The sequence below is a fragment of the Canis aureus genome, chromosome 33 (assembly GCF_053574225.1).
Source record: "Canis aureus isolate CA01 chromosome 33, VMU_Caureus_v.1.0, whole genome shotgun sequence".
Classification (NCBI taxonomy): domain Eukaryota; kingdom Metazoa; phylum Chordata; class Mammalia; order Carnivora; family Canidae; genus Canis; species Canis aureus.
The window spans coordinates 42428611-42447044 of record NC_135643.1 but is presented as its reverse complement, the minus strand read 5'-3'; positions in this window follow the sequence as shown (position 1 = coordinate 42447044).

Below are 18434 nucleotides of genomic sequence, written 5' to 3'. Positions count from 1 at the left end.
TTACTTCTGAGAGTTGAGCCCACCCTCAGTCCCTCACAGTTCCACACTGCCTGCAGAGTGAGTTTCACACGTCTTCACCAGAGACGATTGCCAGAGGCTTCTGAGTACAAGTTAACAATGCAGACCTGGAGGGTATCTCCAGGTGCAGTAGAGTTGTAATCTTGGAACCTCCTGACTCAGAGTACTGCTACCTTCTCACTGCCATAGGAATGCAGCTAGTTGACAGCTGGCTTCAAGACATGCTTCCCTGTGAGCGCTGAGGACAGGGCAGAATCCTCCCCCATCCTGCCTGACTGTAGGATTAGCTGCTAACATCCTAATGTTAGTGGCTGGGAGAGGTTGCGGGAGAAGCATGTGTGAGCACTGCGCCTGAACTCCCGTGTATCTGAGTTGAATACAGCGATTTCCAACGGCTTTCCTCAACCAGAGTGTAGCTAGGTTCAAATCCCATGTACCAGAGGGTAGTAGACATCTGCCTCCCATGCATACACACTTCTGAGAGTTGAGGTTATGGCCTGTACCTCCACATCCAGCCTGCTGGTACCCTTGGCTTCTAAAAGGCCTAGACTCGCTGTTTGACGGAAGTGCTGGGAGAGGTAATTGGAATCACCCGGCACACAAGACTAGTGCCTCCAAGCTCAGTTCAGCGATTTCCTAGTAATTCCTGTGGTAGACTGGTGCTACATACTAAGTTCCATACGTGAGAGGGTAGCTGAACGCCTTGTCCAAAATCATCTTACTTCTGAGAGTTGAGCTCAGCCTCATTCCCTCACAGTTCCACACTGCCTGCAGAGTGAGTTTCGCAGGTTTTCAGCAGAGACTTTTGCCAGAGGCTTCTGAGACGCAGGGTAACAATGCAGACCTGGAGGGTATCCCCAGGTGCAGTCGACTGGTAATCTTGGAACCTCCTGACTCAGAATACTGCTACCTTCTCACTGCCATAGGAATGCAGCTAGTTGGCAGCTGGCTTCAAGACATGCTTCCCTGTGAGAGCTGAGGACAGGGCAGAACCCTCCCGCATGCTGCCTGACTGTAGGAGTAGCTGCTAACATCCTAATGTTAGTGGCTGGGAGAGGTTGCGGGAAAAGCATGTGTGAGCACTGGGCCTGAACTCCCGTGTATCTGAGTTGAATACAGCGATTTCCAATGGCCTTCTTCAATCACAGTGTAGCTAGGTTCCAACTCCCATGTCCGAGTGGGTAGCAGACTTCTGCCTCCCATGCATACACACTTCTGAGAGTTGAGCTTATGGCCTGTACCTCCACATCCAGCCTGCTGGTACCCTTGGCTTCTAAAAGGCCTAGGCTCGCTGTTTGACGGAAGTGCTGGGAGAGGTAATTGGAATCTCCCGGCACACAAGACGAGTGCTTCCAAGCTCAATTCACGATTTCCCAGTAATTCTTGTGGTAGACAGGTGCTACATACTAAGTTCCATATGTGAGAAGGTAGCTGAACGCCTTGTCCAAAAGCATCTTACTTCTGAGAGTTGAGCACACCCTCAGTCCCTCACACTTCCACACTGCCTGCAGAGTGAGTTTCACACGTCTTCACCAGAGACGATTGCCAGAGGCTTCTGAGACGCAGGGTAACAATGCAGACCTGGAGGATATCCCCAGGTGCAGTCGACTGGTAATCTTGGAACCACCTGACTCAGAATACTGCTACCTTCTCACTGCCATAGGAATGCAGCTAGTTGACAGCTGGCTTCAAGACATGCTTCCCTGTGAGAGCTGAGGACAGGGCAGAACCCTCCCGCATGCTGCCTGACTGTAGGAGTAGCTGCTAACATCCTAATGTTAGTGGCTGGGAGAGGTTGCGGGAAAAGCATGTGTGAGCACTGGGCCTGAACTCCCGTGTATCTGAGTTGAATACAGCGATTTCCAATGGCCTTCTTCAATCACAGTGTAGCTAGGTTCCAACTCCCATGTCCGAGTGGGTAGCAGACATCTGCCTCCCATGCATACACACTTCTGAGAGTTGGGCTTATGGCCTGTACCTCCACATCCAGCCTGCTGGTACCCTTGGCTTCTAAAAGGCCTAGGCTCGCTGTTTGACGGAAGTGCTGGGAGAGGTAATTGGAATCACCCGGCACACAAGACTAGTGCCTCCAAGCTCAGTTCAGCGATTTCCTAGTAATTCCTGTGGTAGACTGGTACTACATACTAAGTTCATACGTGAGAGGGTAGCTGAACGCCTTGTCCAAAACCATCTTACTTCTGAGAGTTGAGCTCACCCTCAGTCCCTCACAGTTCCACACTGCCTGCAGAGTGAGTTTCGCAGGTCTTCAGCAGAGACGTTTGCCAGAGGCTTCTGAGACGCAGGGTAACAATGCAGACCTGGAGGGTATCCCCAGGTGCAGTCGACTGGTAATCTTGGAACCTCCTGACTCAGAATACTGCTACCTTCTCACTGCCATAGGAATGCAGCTAGTTGACAGCTGGCTTCAAGACATGCTTCCCTGTGAGAGCTGAGGACAGGGCAGAACCCTCCCGCATGCTGCCTGACTGTAGGAGTAGCTGCTAACATCCTAATGTTAGTGGCTGGGAGAGGTTGCGGGAAAAGCATGTGAGAGCACTGGGCCTGAACTCCCGTCTATCTGAGTTGAATACAGCGATTTCCAATGGCCTTCTTCAATCACAGTGTAGCTAGGTTCCAACTCCCATGTCCGAGTGGGTAGCAGACATCTGCCTCCCATGCATACACACTTCTGAGAGTTGAGCTTATGGCCTGTACCTCCACATCCAGCCTGCTGGTACCCTTGGCTTCTAAAAGGCCTAGGCTCGCTGTTTGACGGAAATGCTGGGAGAGGTAATTGAAATCTCCCGGCACACAAGACGAGTGCCTCCAAGCTCAATTCACGATGTCCCAGTAATTCTTGTGGTAGACAGGTGCTACATACTAAGTTCCATATGTGAGAAGGTAGCTGAACGCCTTGTCCAAAAGCATCTTACTTCTGAGAGTTGAGCACACCCTCAGTCCCTCACACTTCCACACTGCCTGCAGAGTGAGTTTCACACGTCTTCACCAGAGACGATTGCCAGAGGCTTCTGAGTACAAGTTAACAATGCAGAACTGGAGGGTATCTCCAGGTGCAGTAGAGTGGTAATCTTGGAACCTCCTGACACAGAGTACTGCTACCTTCTCACTGCCATAGGAATGCAGCTAGTTGACAGCTGGCTTCAAGACATGCTTCCCTGTGAGAGCTGAGGACAGGGCAGAACCCTCCCGCATCCTGCCTGACTGTAGGAGTAGCTGCTAACATCCTTATGTTAGTGGCTGGGAGAGTTTGCGGGAAAAGCATGTGTGAGCACTGGGCCTGAACTCCCGTGTATCTGAGTTGAATACAGCGATTTCCAATGGCCTTCTTCAATCATAGTGTAGCTAGGTTCGAACTCCCATGTCAGTGGGTAGCAGACATCTGCCTCCCATGCATACACACTTCTGAGAGTTGAGCTTATGGCCTGTACCTCCACATCCAGCCTGCTGGTACCCTTGGCTTCTAAAAGGCCTAGGCTCGCTGTTTGACGGAAGTGCTGGGAGAGGTAATTGGAATCTCCCGGCACACAAGACTTGTGCCTCCAAGCTCAATTCACGATTTCCCAGTAATTCTTGTGGTAGACAGGTGCTACATACTAAGTTCCATATGTGAGATGGTAGCTGAACGCCTTGTCCAAAAGCATCTTACTTCTGAGAGTTGAGACCACCCTCAGTCCCTCACAGTTCCACACTGCCTGCAGAGTGAGTTTCACACGTCTTCACCAGAGACGATTGCCAGAGGCTTCTGAGTACAAGTTAACAATGCAGACCTGGAGGGTATCTCCAGGTGCAGTAGAGTGGTAATCTTGGAACATCCTGACTCAGAGTACGGCTACCTTCTCACTGCCATAGGAATGCAGCTAGTGGACAGCTGTCTTCAAGACATGCTTCCCTGTGAGAGCTGAGGACAGGGCAGAACCCTCCCGCATCCTGCCTGACTGTAGGAGTAGCTGCTAACATCCTTATGTTAGTGGCTGGGAGAGGTTGCGGGAAAAGCATGTGTGAGCACTGGGCCTGAACTCCCCTGTATCTGAGTTGAATACAGCGATTTCCAATGGCCTTCTTCAATCACAGTGTAGGTAGATTCCAACTCCCATGTCCGAGTGGGTAGCAGACACCTGCCTCCCATGCATATACACTTCTGAGAGGTGAGCTTATGGCCTGTACCTCCACGTCCAGCCTGCTGGTACCCTTGGCTTCTAAAAGGCCTAGGCTCGCTGTTTGACGGAAATGCTGGGAGAGGTAATTGGAATCACCCGGCACACAAGACTAGTGCCTCCAAGCTCAGTTCAGCGATTTCCTAGTAATTCCTGTGGTAGACTGGTGCTACATACTAAGTTCCAGACGTGAGAGGGTAGCTGAACGCCTTGTCCAAAACCATCTTACTTCTGAGAGTGAGCTCATCCTCAGTCCCTCATAGTTCCACACTGCCTGCAGAGTGAGTTTCGCAGGTCTTCAGCAGAGACGTTTGCCAGAGGCTTCTGAGACACAGGGTAACAATGCAGACCTGGAGGGTATCCCCAGGTGCAGTAGACTGGTAATCTTGGAACCTCCTGACTCAGAATACTGCTACCTTCTCACTGCCATAGGAATGCAGCTAGTTGACAGATAGCTGGCTTCAAGACATGCTTCCCTGAGAGAGCTGAGGAAAGGGCCGAACCCTCCCGCATGCTGCCTGACTGTAGGAGTAGCTGCTAACATCCTAATGTTAGTGGCTGGGAGAGGTTGCGGGAAAAGCATGTGTGAGCACTGGGCCTGAACTCCCGTGTATCTGAGTTGAATACAGCGATTTCCAACGGCTTTCCTCAACCAGAGTGTAGCTAGGTTCCAAATCCCATGTACGAGCGGGTAGCAGACATCTGCCTCCCATGCATACACACTTCTGAGAGTTGAGCTTATGGCCTGTACCTCCACCTCCAGCCTGCTAGTACCCTTGGCTTCTAAAAGGCCTAGGCTCGCTGTTTGACGGAAGTGCTGGGAGAGGTAATTGGAATCACCCGGCACACAAGACTAGTGCCTCCAAGCTCAGTTCAGCGATTTGCTCGTAATTCCTGTGGTAGACTGGTGCTACATACTAAGTTCCATACGTGAGAGGGTAGCTGAACGCCTTCTCCAAAACCATCTTACTTCTGAGAGTTGAGCTCACCCTCAGTCCCTCAAAGTTCCACACTGCCTGCAGAATGAATTTCGCAGGTCTTCAGCAGAGACGTTTGCCAGAGGCTTCTGAGACGCAGGGTAACAATGCAGACCTGGAGGGTATCCCCAGGTGCAGTAGACTGGTAATCTTGGAACCTCCTGACTCAGAGTACTGCTACCTTCTCACTGCCATAGGAATGCAGCTAGTTGACAGCTGGCTTCAAGACATGCTTCCCTGTGAGAGCTGAGGAAAGGGCAGAACCCTTCCGCATCCTGCCTGACTGTAGGAGTAGCTGCTAACATCCTTATGTTAGTGGCTGGGAGAGGTTGCGGGAAAAGCGTGTGTGAGCACTGGGCCTGAACTCCCGTGTATCTGAGTTGAATACAGCGATTTCCAATGGCCTTCTTCAATCACAGTGTAGCTAGGTTCCAACTCCCATGTCCGAGTGGGTAGCAGACATCTGCCTCCCATGCATATACACTTCTGAGAGTTGAGCTTATGGCCTGTACCTCCACATCCAGCCTGCTGGTACCCTTGGCTTCTAAAAGGCCTAGGCTCGCTGTTTGACGGAAGTGCTGGGAGAGGTAATTGGAATCACCCGGCACACAAGACTAGTGCCTCCAAGCTCAGTTCAGCGATTTCCTAGTAATTCCTGTGGTAGACTGGTGCTACATACTAAGTTCCATACGTGAGAGGGAAGCTGAACGCCTTCTCCAAAACCATCTTACTTCTGAGAGTTGAGCTCAGCCTCAGTCCCTCACAGTTCCACACTGCCTGCAGAGTGAGTTTCGCAGGTCTTCAGCAGAGACGTTTGCCAGAGGCTTCTGAGAAGCAGGGTAACAATGCAGACCTGGAGCGTATCCCCAGGTGCAGTAGACTGGTAATCTTGGAACCTCCTGACTAAGAATACTGCTACCTTCTCACTGCCATAGGAATGCAGCTAGTTGACAGCTAGCTGGCTTCAAGACATGCTTCCCTGAGAGAGCTGAGGACAGGGCAGAACACTCCCGCATGCTGCCTGAGTGTAGGAGTAGCTGCTAACATCCTAATGTTAGTGGCTGGGAGAGGTTGCGGGAAAAGCATGTGTGAGCACTGGGCCTGAACTCCCGTGTATCTGAGTTGAATACAGCGATTCCAACGGCTTTCCTCAACCAGAGTGTACCTAGGTTCCAAATCCCATGTACGAGAGGGTAGCAGACATCTGCCTCCCATGCATACACACTTCTGAGATTTGAGCTTATGGCCTGTACCTCCACCTCCAGCCTGCTAGTACCCTTGGCTTCTAAAAGGCCTAGGCTCGCTGTTTGACGGAAGTGCTGGGAGAGGTAATTGGAATCACCCGGCACACAAGACTAGTGCCTCCAAGCTCAGTTAAGCGATTTGCTCGTAATTCCTGTGGTAGACTGGTGCTACATACTAAGTTCCATACGTGAGAGGGTAGCTGAACGCCTTCTCCAAAACCATCTTACTTCTGAGAGTTGAGCTCACCCTCAGTCCCTCACAGTTCCACACTGCCTGCAGAATGAATTTCGCAGGTCTTCAGCAGAGACGTTTGCCAGAGGCTTCTGAGACGCAGGGTAACAATGCAGACCTGGAGGGTATCCCCAGGTGCAGTAGAGTGATAATCTTGGAACCTCCTGACCCAGAGTACTGCTACCTTCTCACTGCCATAGGAATGCAGCTAGTTGACAGCTGGCTTCAAGACATGCTTCCCTGTGAGAGCTGAGGAAAGGGCAGAACCCTTCCGCATCCTGCCTGACTGTAGGAGTAGCTGCTAACATCCTTATGTTAGTGGCTGGGAGAGGTTGCGGGAAAAGCGTGTGTGAGCACTGGGCCTGAACTCCCGTGTATCTGAGTTGAATACAGCGATTTCCAATGGCCTTCTTCAATCACAGTGTAGCTAGGTTCCAACTCCCATGTCCGAGTGGGTAGCAGACATCTGCCTCCCATGCATATACACTTCTGAGAGTTGAGCTTATGGCCTGTACCTCCACATCCAGCCTGCTGGTACCCTTGGCTTCTAAAAGGCCTAGGCTCGCTGTTTGACGGAAGTGCTGGGAGAGGTAATTGGAATCACCCGGCACACAAGACTAGTGCCTCCAAGCTCAGTTCAGCGATTTCCTAGTAATTCCTGTGGTAGACTGGTGCTACATACTAAGTTCCATACGTGAGAGGGAAGCTGAACGCCTTCTCCAAAACCATCTTACTTCTGAGAGTTGAGCTCAGCCTCAGTCCCTCACAGTTCCACACTGCCTGCAGAGTGAGTTTCGCAGGTCTTCAGCAGAGACGTTTGCCAGAGGCTTCTGAGAAGCAGGGTAACAATGCAGACCTGGAGCGTATCCCCAGGTGCAGTAGACTGGTAATCTTGGAACCTCCTGACTAAGAATACTGCTACCTTCTCACTGCCATAGGAATGCAGCTAGTTGACAGCTAGCTGGCTTCAAGACATGCTTCCCTGAGAGAGCTGAGGACAGGGCAGAACACTCCCGCATGCTGCCTGAGTGTAGGAGTAGCTGCTAACATCCTAATGTTAGTGGCTGGGAGAGGTTGCGGGAAAAGCATGTGTGAGCACTGGGCCTGAACTCCCGTGTATCTGAGTTGAATACAGCGATTCCAACGGCTTTCCTCAACCAGAGTGTACCTAGGTTCCAAATCCCATGTACGAGAGGGTAGCAGACATCTGCCTCCCATGCATACACACTTCTGAGAGTTGAGCTTATGGCCTGTACCTCCACCTCCAGCCTGCTAGTACCCTTGGCTTCTAAAAGGCCTAGGCTCGCTGTTTGACGGAAGTGCTGGGAGAGGTAATTGGAATCACCCGGCACACAAGACTAGTGCCTCCAAGCTCAGTTAAGCGATTTGCTCGTAATTCCTGTGGTAGACTGGTGCTACATACTAAGTTCCATACGTGAGAGGGTAGCTGAACGCCTTCTCCAAAACCATCTTACTTCTGAGAGTTGAGCTCACCCTCAGTCCCTCACAGTTCCACACTGCCTGCAGAATGAATTTCGCAGGTCTTCAGCAGAGACGTTTGCCAGAGGCTTCTGAGACGCAGGGTAACAATGCAGACCTGGAAGGTATCCCCAGGTGCAGTAGAGTGATAATCTTGGAACCTCCTGACCCAGAGTACTGCTACCTTCTCACTGCCATAGGAATGCAGCTAGTTGACAGCTGGCTTCAAGACATGCTTCCCTGTGAGAGCTGAGGACAGGGCAGAACCCTCCCGCATCCTGCCTGACTGTAGGAGTAGCTGCTAACATACTAATGTTAGTGGCTGGAAGAGGTTGCGGGAAAAGCATGTGTGAGCACTGGGCCTGAACTCCCGTGTATCTGAGTTGAATACAGCGATTTCCAATGGCCTTCTTCAATCACAGTGTAGCTAGGTTCCAACTCCCATGTCCGAGTGGGTAGCAGACATCTGCCTCCCATGCATATACACTTCTGAGAGTTGAGCTTATGGCCTGTACCTCCACATCCAGCCTGCTGGTACCCTTGGCTTCTAAAAGGCCTAGGCTCGCTGTTTGACGGAAGTGCTGGGAGAGGTAATTGGAATCACCCGGCACACAAGACTAGTGCCTCCAAGCTCAGTTCAGCGATTTCCTAGTAATTCCTGTGGTAGACTGGTGCTACATACTAAGTTCCATACGTGAGAGGGTAGCTGAACGCCTTGTCCAAAACCATCTTACTTCTGAGAGTTGAGCTCACCCTCAGTCCCTCACAGTTCCACACTGCCTGCAGAGTGAGTTTCGCAGGTCTTCAGCAGAGACGTTTGCCAGAGGCTTCTGAGACGCAGGGTAACAATGCAGACCTGGAGGGTATCCCCAGGTGCTGTCGACCGGTAATCTTGGAACCTCCTGACTCAGAATACTGCTACCTTCTCACTGCCATAGGAATGCAGCTAGTTGACAGCTAGGTGGCTTCAAGACATGCTTCCCTGAGAGAGCTGAGGACAGGGCAGGACCCTCCCGCATGCTGCCTGACTGTAGGAGTAGCTGCTAACATCCTAATGTTAGTGGCTGGGAGAGGTTGCGCGAAAAGCATGTGTGAGCACTGGGCCTGAACTCCCGTGTATCTGAGTTGAATACAGCGATTTCCAACGGCTTTCCTCAACCAGAGTGTAGCTAGGTTCCTAATCCCATGTACGAGCGGGTAGAAGACATCTGCCTCCCATGCATACACAGTTCTGAGAGTTGAGCTTATGGCCTGTACCTCCACATCCAGCCTGCTGGTACCCTTGGCTTCTAAAAGGCCTAGGCTCGCTGTTTGACGGAAGTGCTGGGAGAGGTAATTGGAATCTCCCGGCACACAAGACGAGTGCCTCCAAGCTCAATTCACGATTTCCCAGTAATTCTTGTGGTAGACAGGTGCTACATACTAAGTTCCATATGTGAGATGGTAGCTGAACGCCTTGTCCAAAAGCATCTTACTTCTGAGAGTTGAGCCCACCCTCAGTCCCTCACAGTTCCACACTGCCTGCAGAGTGAGTTTCACACGTCTTCACCAGAGACGATTGCCAGAGGCTTCTGAGTACAAGTTAACAATGCAGACCTGGAGGGAATCTCCAGGTGCAGTAGAGTGGTAATCTTGGAACCTCCTGACTCAGAGTACTGCCACCTTCTCACTGCCATAGGAATGCAGCTAGTTGACAGCTGGCTTCAAGACATGCTTCCCTGTGAGAGCTGAACACAGGGCAGGACCCTCCCGCATCCTGCCAGACTGTAGGAGTAGCTGCTAACATCCTTATGTTAGTGGCTGGGAGAGGTTGCGGGAAAAGCATGTGTGAGCACTGGGCCTGAACTCCCGTGTATCTGAGTTGAATACAGCGATTTCCAATGGCCTTCTTCAATCACAGTGTAGCTAGGTTCCAACTCCCATGTCCGAGTGGGTAGCAGACATCTGCCTCCCATGCATATACACTTCTGAGAGTTGAGCTTATGGCCTGTACCTCCACATCCAGCCTGCTGGTACCCTTGGCTTCTAAAAGGCCTAGGCTCGCTGTTTGACGGAAGTGCTGGGAGAGGTAATTGGAATCTCCCGGCACACAAGACGAGTGCCTCCAAGCTCAATTCACGATTTCCAAGTAATTCTTGTGGTAGACAGGTGCTACATACTAAGTTCCATATGTGAGATGGTAGCTGAACGCCTTGTCCAAAAGCATCTTACTTCTGAGAGTTGAGCCCACCCTCAGTCCCTCACAGTTCGACACTGCCTGCAGAGTGAGTTTCGCAGGTCTTCAGCAGAGACGTTTGCCAGAGCCTTCTGAGACGCAGGGTAACAATGCAGACCTGGAGGGTATCCCCAGTTGCAGTCGACTGGTAATCTTGGAACCTCCTGACTCAGAATACTGCTACCTTCTCACTGCCATAGGAATGCAGCTAGTTGACAGCTGGCTTCAAGACATGCTTCCCTGTGAGAGCTGAGGACAGGGCAGAACCCTCCCGCATGCTGCCTGACTGTAGGATTAGCTGCAAACATCCTAATGTTAGTGGCTGGGAGAGGTTGCGCGAAAAGCAAGTGTGAGCACTGGGCCTGAACTCCCGTGTATCTGAGTTGAATACAGCGATTTCCAACGACTTTCCTCAACCAGAGTGTAGCTAGGTTCCAAATCCCATGTACGAGCGGGTAGCAGACATCTGCCTCCCATGCATACACACTTCGGAGAGTTGAGCTTATGGCCTGTACCTCCACATCCAGCCTTCTGGTACCCTTGGCTTCTAAAAGGCCTAGGCTCGCTGTTTGACGGAAGTGCTGGGAGAGGTATTTGGAATCTCCCGGCACACAAGACGAGTGCCTCCAAGCTCAATTCACGATTTCCCAGTAATTCTTGTGGAAGACAGGTGCTACATACTAAGTTCCATATGTGAGAAGGAAGCTGAACGCCTTGTCCAAAAGCATCTTACTTCTGAGAGTTGAGCCCACCCTCAGTCCCTCACAGTTCCACACTGCCTGCAGAGTGAGTTTCGCAGGTCTTCAGTAGAGACGTTTGCCAGAGCCTTCTGAGACGCAGGGTAACAATGCAGACCTGGAGGGTATCCCCAGGTGCAGTCGACTGGTAATCTTGGAACCTCCTGACTCAGAATACTGCTACCTTCTCACTGCCATAGGAATGCAGCTAGTTGACAGCTGGCTTCAAGACATGCTTCCCTGTGAGAGCTGAGGAAAGGGCAGAACCCTTCCGCATCCTGCCTGACTGTAGGAGTAGCTGCTAACATCCTTATGTTAGTGGCTGGGAGAGGTTGCGGGAAAAGCGTGTGTGAGCACTGGGCCTGAACTCCCGTGTATCTGAGTTGAATACAGCGATTTCCAATGGCCTTCTTCAATCACAGTGTAGCTAGGTTCCAACTCCCATGTCCGAGTGGGTAGCAGACATCTGCCTCCCATGCATATACACTTCTGAGAGTTGAGCTTATGGCCTGTACCTCCACATCCAGCCTGCTGGTACCCTTGGCTTCTAAAAGGCCTAGGCTCGCTGTTTGACGGAAGTGCTGGGAGAGGTAATTGGAATCTCCCGGCACACAAGACGAGTGCCTCCAAGCTCAATTCACGATTTCCAAGTAATTCTTGTGGTAGACAGGTGCTACATACTAAGTTCCATATGTGAGATGGTAGCTGAACGCCTTGTCCAAAAGCATCTTACTTCTGAGAGTTGAGCCCACCCTCAGTCCCTCACAGTTCGACACTGCCTGCAGAGTGAGTTTCGCAGGTCTTCAGCAGAGACGTTTGCCAGAGCCTTCTGAGACGCAGGGTAACAATGCAGACCTGGAGGGTATCCCCAGTTGCAGTCGACTGGTAATCTTGGAACCTCCTGACTCAGAATACTGCTACCTTCTCACTGCCATAGGAATGCAGCTAGTTGACAGCTGGCTTCAAGACATGCTTCCCTGTGAGAGCTGAGGACAGGGCAGAACCCTCCCGCATGCTGCCTGACTGTAGGATTAGCTGCAAACATCCTAATGTTAGTGGCTGGGAGAGGTTGCGCGAAAAGCAAGTGTGAGCACTGGGCCTGAACTCCCGTGTATCTGAGTTGAATACAGCGATTTCCAACGACTTTCCTCAACCAGAGTGTAGCTAGGTTCCAAATCCCATGTACGAGCGGGTAGCAGACATCTGCCTCCCATGCATACACACTTCGGAGAGTTGAGCTTATGGCCTGTACCTCCACATCCAGCCTTCTGGTACCCTTGGCTTCTAAAAGGCCTAGGCTCGCTGTTTGACGGAAGTGCTGGGAGAGGTATTTGGAATCTCCCGGCACACAAGACGAGTGCCTCCAAGCTCAATTCACGATTTCCCAGTAATTCTTGTGGAAGACAGGTGCTACATACTAAGTTCCATATGTGAGAAGGAAGCTGAACGCCTTGTCCAAAAGCATCTTACTTCTGAGAGTTGAGCCCACCCTCAGTCCCTCACAGTTCCACACTGCCTGCAGAGTGAGTTTCGCAGGTCTTCAGTAGAGACGTTTGCCAGAGCCTTCTGAGACGCAGGGTAACAATGCAGACCTGGAGGGTATCCCCAGGTGCAGTCGACTGGTAATCTTGGAACCTCCTGACTCAGAATACTGCTACCTTCTCACTGCCATAGGAATGCAGCTAGTTGACAGCTGGCTTCAAGACATGCTTCCCTGTGAGAGCTGAGGAAAGGGCAGAACCCTTCCGCATCCTGCCTGACTGTAGGAGTAGCTGCTAACATCCTTATGTTAGTGGCTGGGAGAGGTTGCGGGAAAAGCGTGTGTGAGCACTGGGCCTGAACTCCCGTGTATCTGAGTTGAATACAGCGATTTCCAATGGCCTTCTTCAATCACAGTGTAGCTAGGTTCCAACTCCCATGTCCGAGTGGGTAGCAGACATCTGCCTCCCATGCATATACACTTCTGAGAGTTGAGCTTATGGCCTGTACCTCCACATCCAGCCTGCTGGTACCCTTGGCTTCTAAAAGGCCTAGGCTCGCTGTTTGACGGAAGTGCTGGGAGAGGTAATTGGAATCACCCGGCACACAAGACTAGTGCCTCCAAGCTCAGTTCAGCGATTTCCTAGTAATTCCTGTGGTAGACTGGTGCTACATACTAAGTTCCATACGTGAGAGGGAAGCTGAACGCCTTCTCCAAAACCATCTTACTTCTGAGAGTTGAGCTCAGCCTCAGTCCCTCACAGTTCCACACTGCCTGCAGAGTGAGTTTCGCAGGTCTTCAGCAGAGACGTTTGCCAGAGACTTCTGAGAAGCAGGGTAACAATGCAGACCTGGAGGGTATCCCCAGGTGCAGTAGACTGGTAATCTTGGAACCTCCTGACTAAGAATACTGCTACCTTCTCACTGCCATAGGAATGCAGCTAGTTGACAGCTAGCTGGCTTCAAGACATGCTTCCCTGAGAGAGCTGAGGACAGGGCAGAACACTCCCGCATGCTGCCTGAGTGTAGGAGTAGCTGCTAACATCCTAATGTTAGTGGCTGGGAGAGGTTGCGGGAAAAGCATGTGTGAGCACTGGGCCTGAACTCCCGTGTATCTGAGTTGAATACAGCGATTCCAACGGCTTTCCTCAACCAGAGTGTACCTAGGTTCCAAATCCCATGTACGAGAGGGTAGCAGACATCTGCCTCCCATGCATACACACTTCTGAGAGTTGAGCTTATGGCCTGTACCTCCACCTCCAGCCTGCTAGTACCCTTGGCTTCTAAAAGGCCTAGGCTCGCTGTTTGACGGAAGTGCTGGGAGAGGTAATTGGAATCACCCGGCACACAAGACTAGTGCCTCCAAGCTCAGTTAAGCGATTTGCTCGTAATTCCTGTGGTAGACTGGTGCTACATACTAAGTTCCATACGTGAGAGGGTAGCTGAACGCCTTCTCCAAAACCATCTTACTTCTGAGAGTTGAGCTCACCCTCAGTCCCTCACAGTTCCACACTGCCTGCAGAATGAATTTCGCAGGTCTTCAGCAGAGACGTTTGCCAGAGGCTTCTGAGACGCAGGGTAACAATGCAGACCTGGAAGGTATCCCCAGGTGCAGTAGAGTGATAATCTTGGAACCTCCTGACCCAGAGTACTGCTACCTTCTCACTGCCATAGGAATGCAGCTAGTTGACAGCTGGCTTCAAGACATGCTTCCCTGTGAGAGCTGAGGACAGGGCAGAACCCTCCCGCATCCTGCCTGACTGTAGGAGTAGCTGCTAACATACTAATGTTAGTGGCTGGAAGAGGTTGCGGGAAAAGCATGTGTGAGCACTGGGCCTGAACTCCCGTGTATCTGAGTTGAATACAGCGATTTCCAATGGCCTTCTTCAATCACAGTGTAGCTAGGTTCCAACTCCCATGTCCGAGTGGGTAGCAGACATCTGCCTCCCATGCATATACACTTCTGAGAGTTGAGCTTATGGCCTGTACCTCCACATCCAGCCTGCTGGTACCCTTGGCTTCTAAAAGGCCTAGGCTCGCTGTTTGACGGAAGTGCTGGGAGAGGTAATTGGAATCACCCGGCACACAAGACTAGTGCCTCCAAGCTCAGTTCAGCGATTTCCTAGTAATTCCTGTGGTAGACTGGTGCTACATACTAAGTTCCATACGTGAGAGGGTAGCTGAACGCCTTGTCCAAAACCATCTTACTTCTGAGAGTTGAGCTCACCCTCAGTCCCTCACAGTTCCACACTGCCTGCAGAGTGAGTTTCGCAGGTCTTCAGCAGAGACGTTTGCCAGAGGCTTCTGAGACGCAGGGTAACAATGCAGACCTGGAGGGTATCCCCAGGTGCTGTCGACCGGTAATCTTGGAACCTCCTGACTCAGAATACTGCTACCTTCTCACTGCCATAGGAATGCAGCTAGTTGACAGCTAGGTGGCTTCAAGACATGCTTCCCTGAGAGAGCTGAGGACAGGGCAGGACCCTCCCGCATGCTGCCTGACTGTAGGAGTAGCTGCTAACATCCTAATGTTAGTGGCTGGGAGAGGTTGCGCGAAAAGCATGTGTGAGCACTGGGCCTGAACTCCCGTGTATCTGAGTTGAATACAGCGATTTCCAACGGCTTTCCTCAACCAGAGTGTAGCTAGGTTCCTAATCCCATGTACGAGCGGGTAGAAGACATCTGCCTCCCATGCATACACAGTTCTGAGAGTTGAGCTTATGGCCTGTACCTCCACATCCAGCCTGCTGGTACCCTTGGCTTCTAAAAGGCCTAGGCTCGCTGTTTGACGGAAGTGCTGGGAGAGGTAATTGGAATCTCCCGGCACACAAGACGAGTGCCTCCAAGCTCAATTCACGATTTCCCAGTAATTCTTGTGGTAGACAGGTGCTACATACTAAGTTCCATATGTGAGATGGTAGCTGAACGCCTTGTCCAAAAGCATCTTACTTCTGAGAGTTGAGCCCACCCTCAGTCCCTCACAGTTCCACACTGCCTGCAGAGTGAGTTTCACACGTCTTCACCAGAGACGATTGCCAGAGGCTTCTGAGTACAAGTTAACAATGCAGACCTGGAGGGAATCTCCAGGTGCAGTAGAGTGGTAATCTTGGAACCTCCTGACTCAGAGTACTGCCACCTTCTCACTGCCATAGGAATGCAGCTAGTTGACAGCTGGCTTCAAGACATGCTTCCCTGTGAGAGCTGAACACAGGGCAGGACCCTCCCGCATCCTGCCAGACTGTAGGAGTAGCTGCTAACATCCTTATGTTAGTGGCTGGGAGAGGTTGCGGGAAAAGCATGTGTGAGCACTGGGCCTGAACTCCCGTGTATCTGAGTTGAATACAGCGATTTCCAATGGCCTTCTTCAATCACAGTGTAGCTAGGTTCCAACTCCCATGTCCGAGTGGGTAGCAGACATCTGCCTCCCATGCATATACACTTCTGAGAGTTGAGCTTATGGCCTGTACCTCCACATCCAGCCTGCTGGTACCCTTGGCTTCTAAAAGGCCTAGGCTCGCTGTTTGACGGAAGTGCTGGGAGAGGTAATTGGAATCTCCCGGCACACAAGACGAGTGCCTCCAAGCTCAATTCACGATTTCCAAGTAATTCTTGTGGTAGACAGGTGCTACATACTAAGTTCCATATGTGAGATGGTAGCTGAACGCCTTGTCCAAAAGCATCTTACTTCTGAGAGTTGAGCCCACCCTCAGTCCCTCACAGTTCGACACTGCCTGCAGAGTGAGTTTCGCAGGTCTTCAGCAGAGACGTTTGCCAGAGCCTTCTGAGACGCAGGGTAACAATGCAGACCTGGAGGGTATCCCCAGTTGCAGTCGACTGGTAATCTTGGAACCTCCTGACTCAGAATACTGCTACCTTCTCACTGCCATAGGAATGCAGCTAGTTGACAGCTGGCTTCAAGACATGCTTCCCTGTGAGAGCTGAGGACAGGGCAGAACCCTCCCGCATGCTGCCTGACTGTAGGATTAGCTGCAAACATCCTAATGTTAGTGGCTGGGAGAGGTTGCGCGAAAAGCAAGTGTGAGCACTGGGCCTGAACTCCCGTGTATCTGAGTTGAATACAGCGATTTCCAACGACTTTCCTCAACCAGAGTGTAGCTAGGTTCCAAATCCCATGTACGAGCGGGTAGCAGACATCTGCCTCCCATGCATACACACTTCGGAGAGTTGAGCTTATGGCCTGTACCTCCACATCCAGCCTTCTGGTACCCTTGGCTTCTAAAAGGCCTAGGCTCGCTGTTTGACGGAAGTGCTGGGAGAGGTATTTGGAATCTCCCGGCACACAAGACGAGTGCCTCCAAGCTCAATTCACGATTTCCCAGTAATTCTTGTGGAAGACAGGTGCTACATACTAAGTTCCATATGTGAGAAGGAAGCTGAACGCCTTGTCCAAAAGCATCTTACTTCTGAGAGTTGAGCCCACCCTCAGTCCCTCACAGTTCCACACTGCCTGCAGAGTGAGTTTCGCAGGTCTTCAGTAGAGACGTTTGCCAGAGCCTTCTGAGACGCAGGGTAACAATGCAGACCTGGAGGGTATCCCCAGTTGCAGTCGACTGGTAATCTTGGAACCTCCTGACTCAGAATACTGCTACCTTCTCACTGCCATAGGAATGCAGCTAGTTGACAGCTGGCTTCAAGACATGCTTCCCTGTGAGAGCTGAGGACAAGGCAGAACCCTCCCGCATCCTGCCTGACTGTAGGTTTAGCTGCTAACATCCTAATGTTAGTGGCTGGAGAGGTTGCGCGAAAAGCAAGTGTGAGCACTGGGCCTGAACTCCCGTGTATCTGAGTTGAATACAGCGATTTCCAACGACTTTCCTCAACCAGAGTGTAGCTAGGTTCCAAATCCCAGGTACGAGCGGGTAGCAGACATCTGCCTCCCATGCATACACACTTCTGAGAGTTGAGCTTATGGCCTGTACCTCCACATCCAGCCTGCTGGTACCCTTGGCTTCTAAAAGGCCTAGGCTCGCTGTTTGACGGAAGTGCTGGGAGAGGTAATTGGAATCTCCCGGCACACAAGACGAGTGCCTCCAAGCTCAATTCACGATTTCCCAGTAATTCTTGTGGTAGACAGGTGCTACATACTAAGTTCCATATGTGAGATGGTAGCTGAACGCCTTGTCCAAAAGCATCTTACTTCTGAGAGTTGAGCCCCCCCTCAGTCCCTCACAGTTCCACACTGCCTGCAGAGTGAGTTTCACACGTCTTCACCAGAGACGATTGGCAGAGGCTTCTGAGTACAAGTTAACAATGCAGACCTGGAGGGTATCTCCAGGTGCAGTAGAGTGGTAATCTTGGAACATCCTGACTCAGAGTACTGCTACCTTATCACTGCCATAGGAATGCAGCTAGTTGACAGCTGGCTTCAAGACATGCTTCCCTGTGAGAACTGAGGACAGGGCAGAACCCTACCGCATGCTGCCTGACTGTAGGAGTAGCTGCTAAAATCCTAATGTTAGTGGCTGGGAGAGGTTGCGCGAAAAGCATGTGTGAGCACTGGGCCTGAACTCCCGTGTATCTGAGTTGAATACAGCGATTTCCAACGACTTTCCTCAACCAGAGTGTAGCTAGGTTCCAAATCCCATGTACCAGCGGGTAGCAGACATCTGCCTCCCATGCATACACACTTCTGAGAGTTTAGCTTATGGCCTGTACCTCCACATCCAGCCTGCTGGTACCCTTGGCTTCTAAAAGGCCTAGGCTCGCTGTTTGACGGAAGTGCTGGGAGAGGTAATTGGAATCGCCTGGCACACAAGACGAGTCCCTCCAAGCTCAATTCATGATTTCCCAGTAATTCTTGTGGAAGACAGGTGCTACATACTAAGTCCCATATTTGAGAAGGTAGCTGAACGCCTTG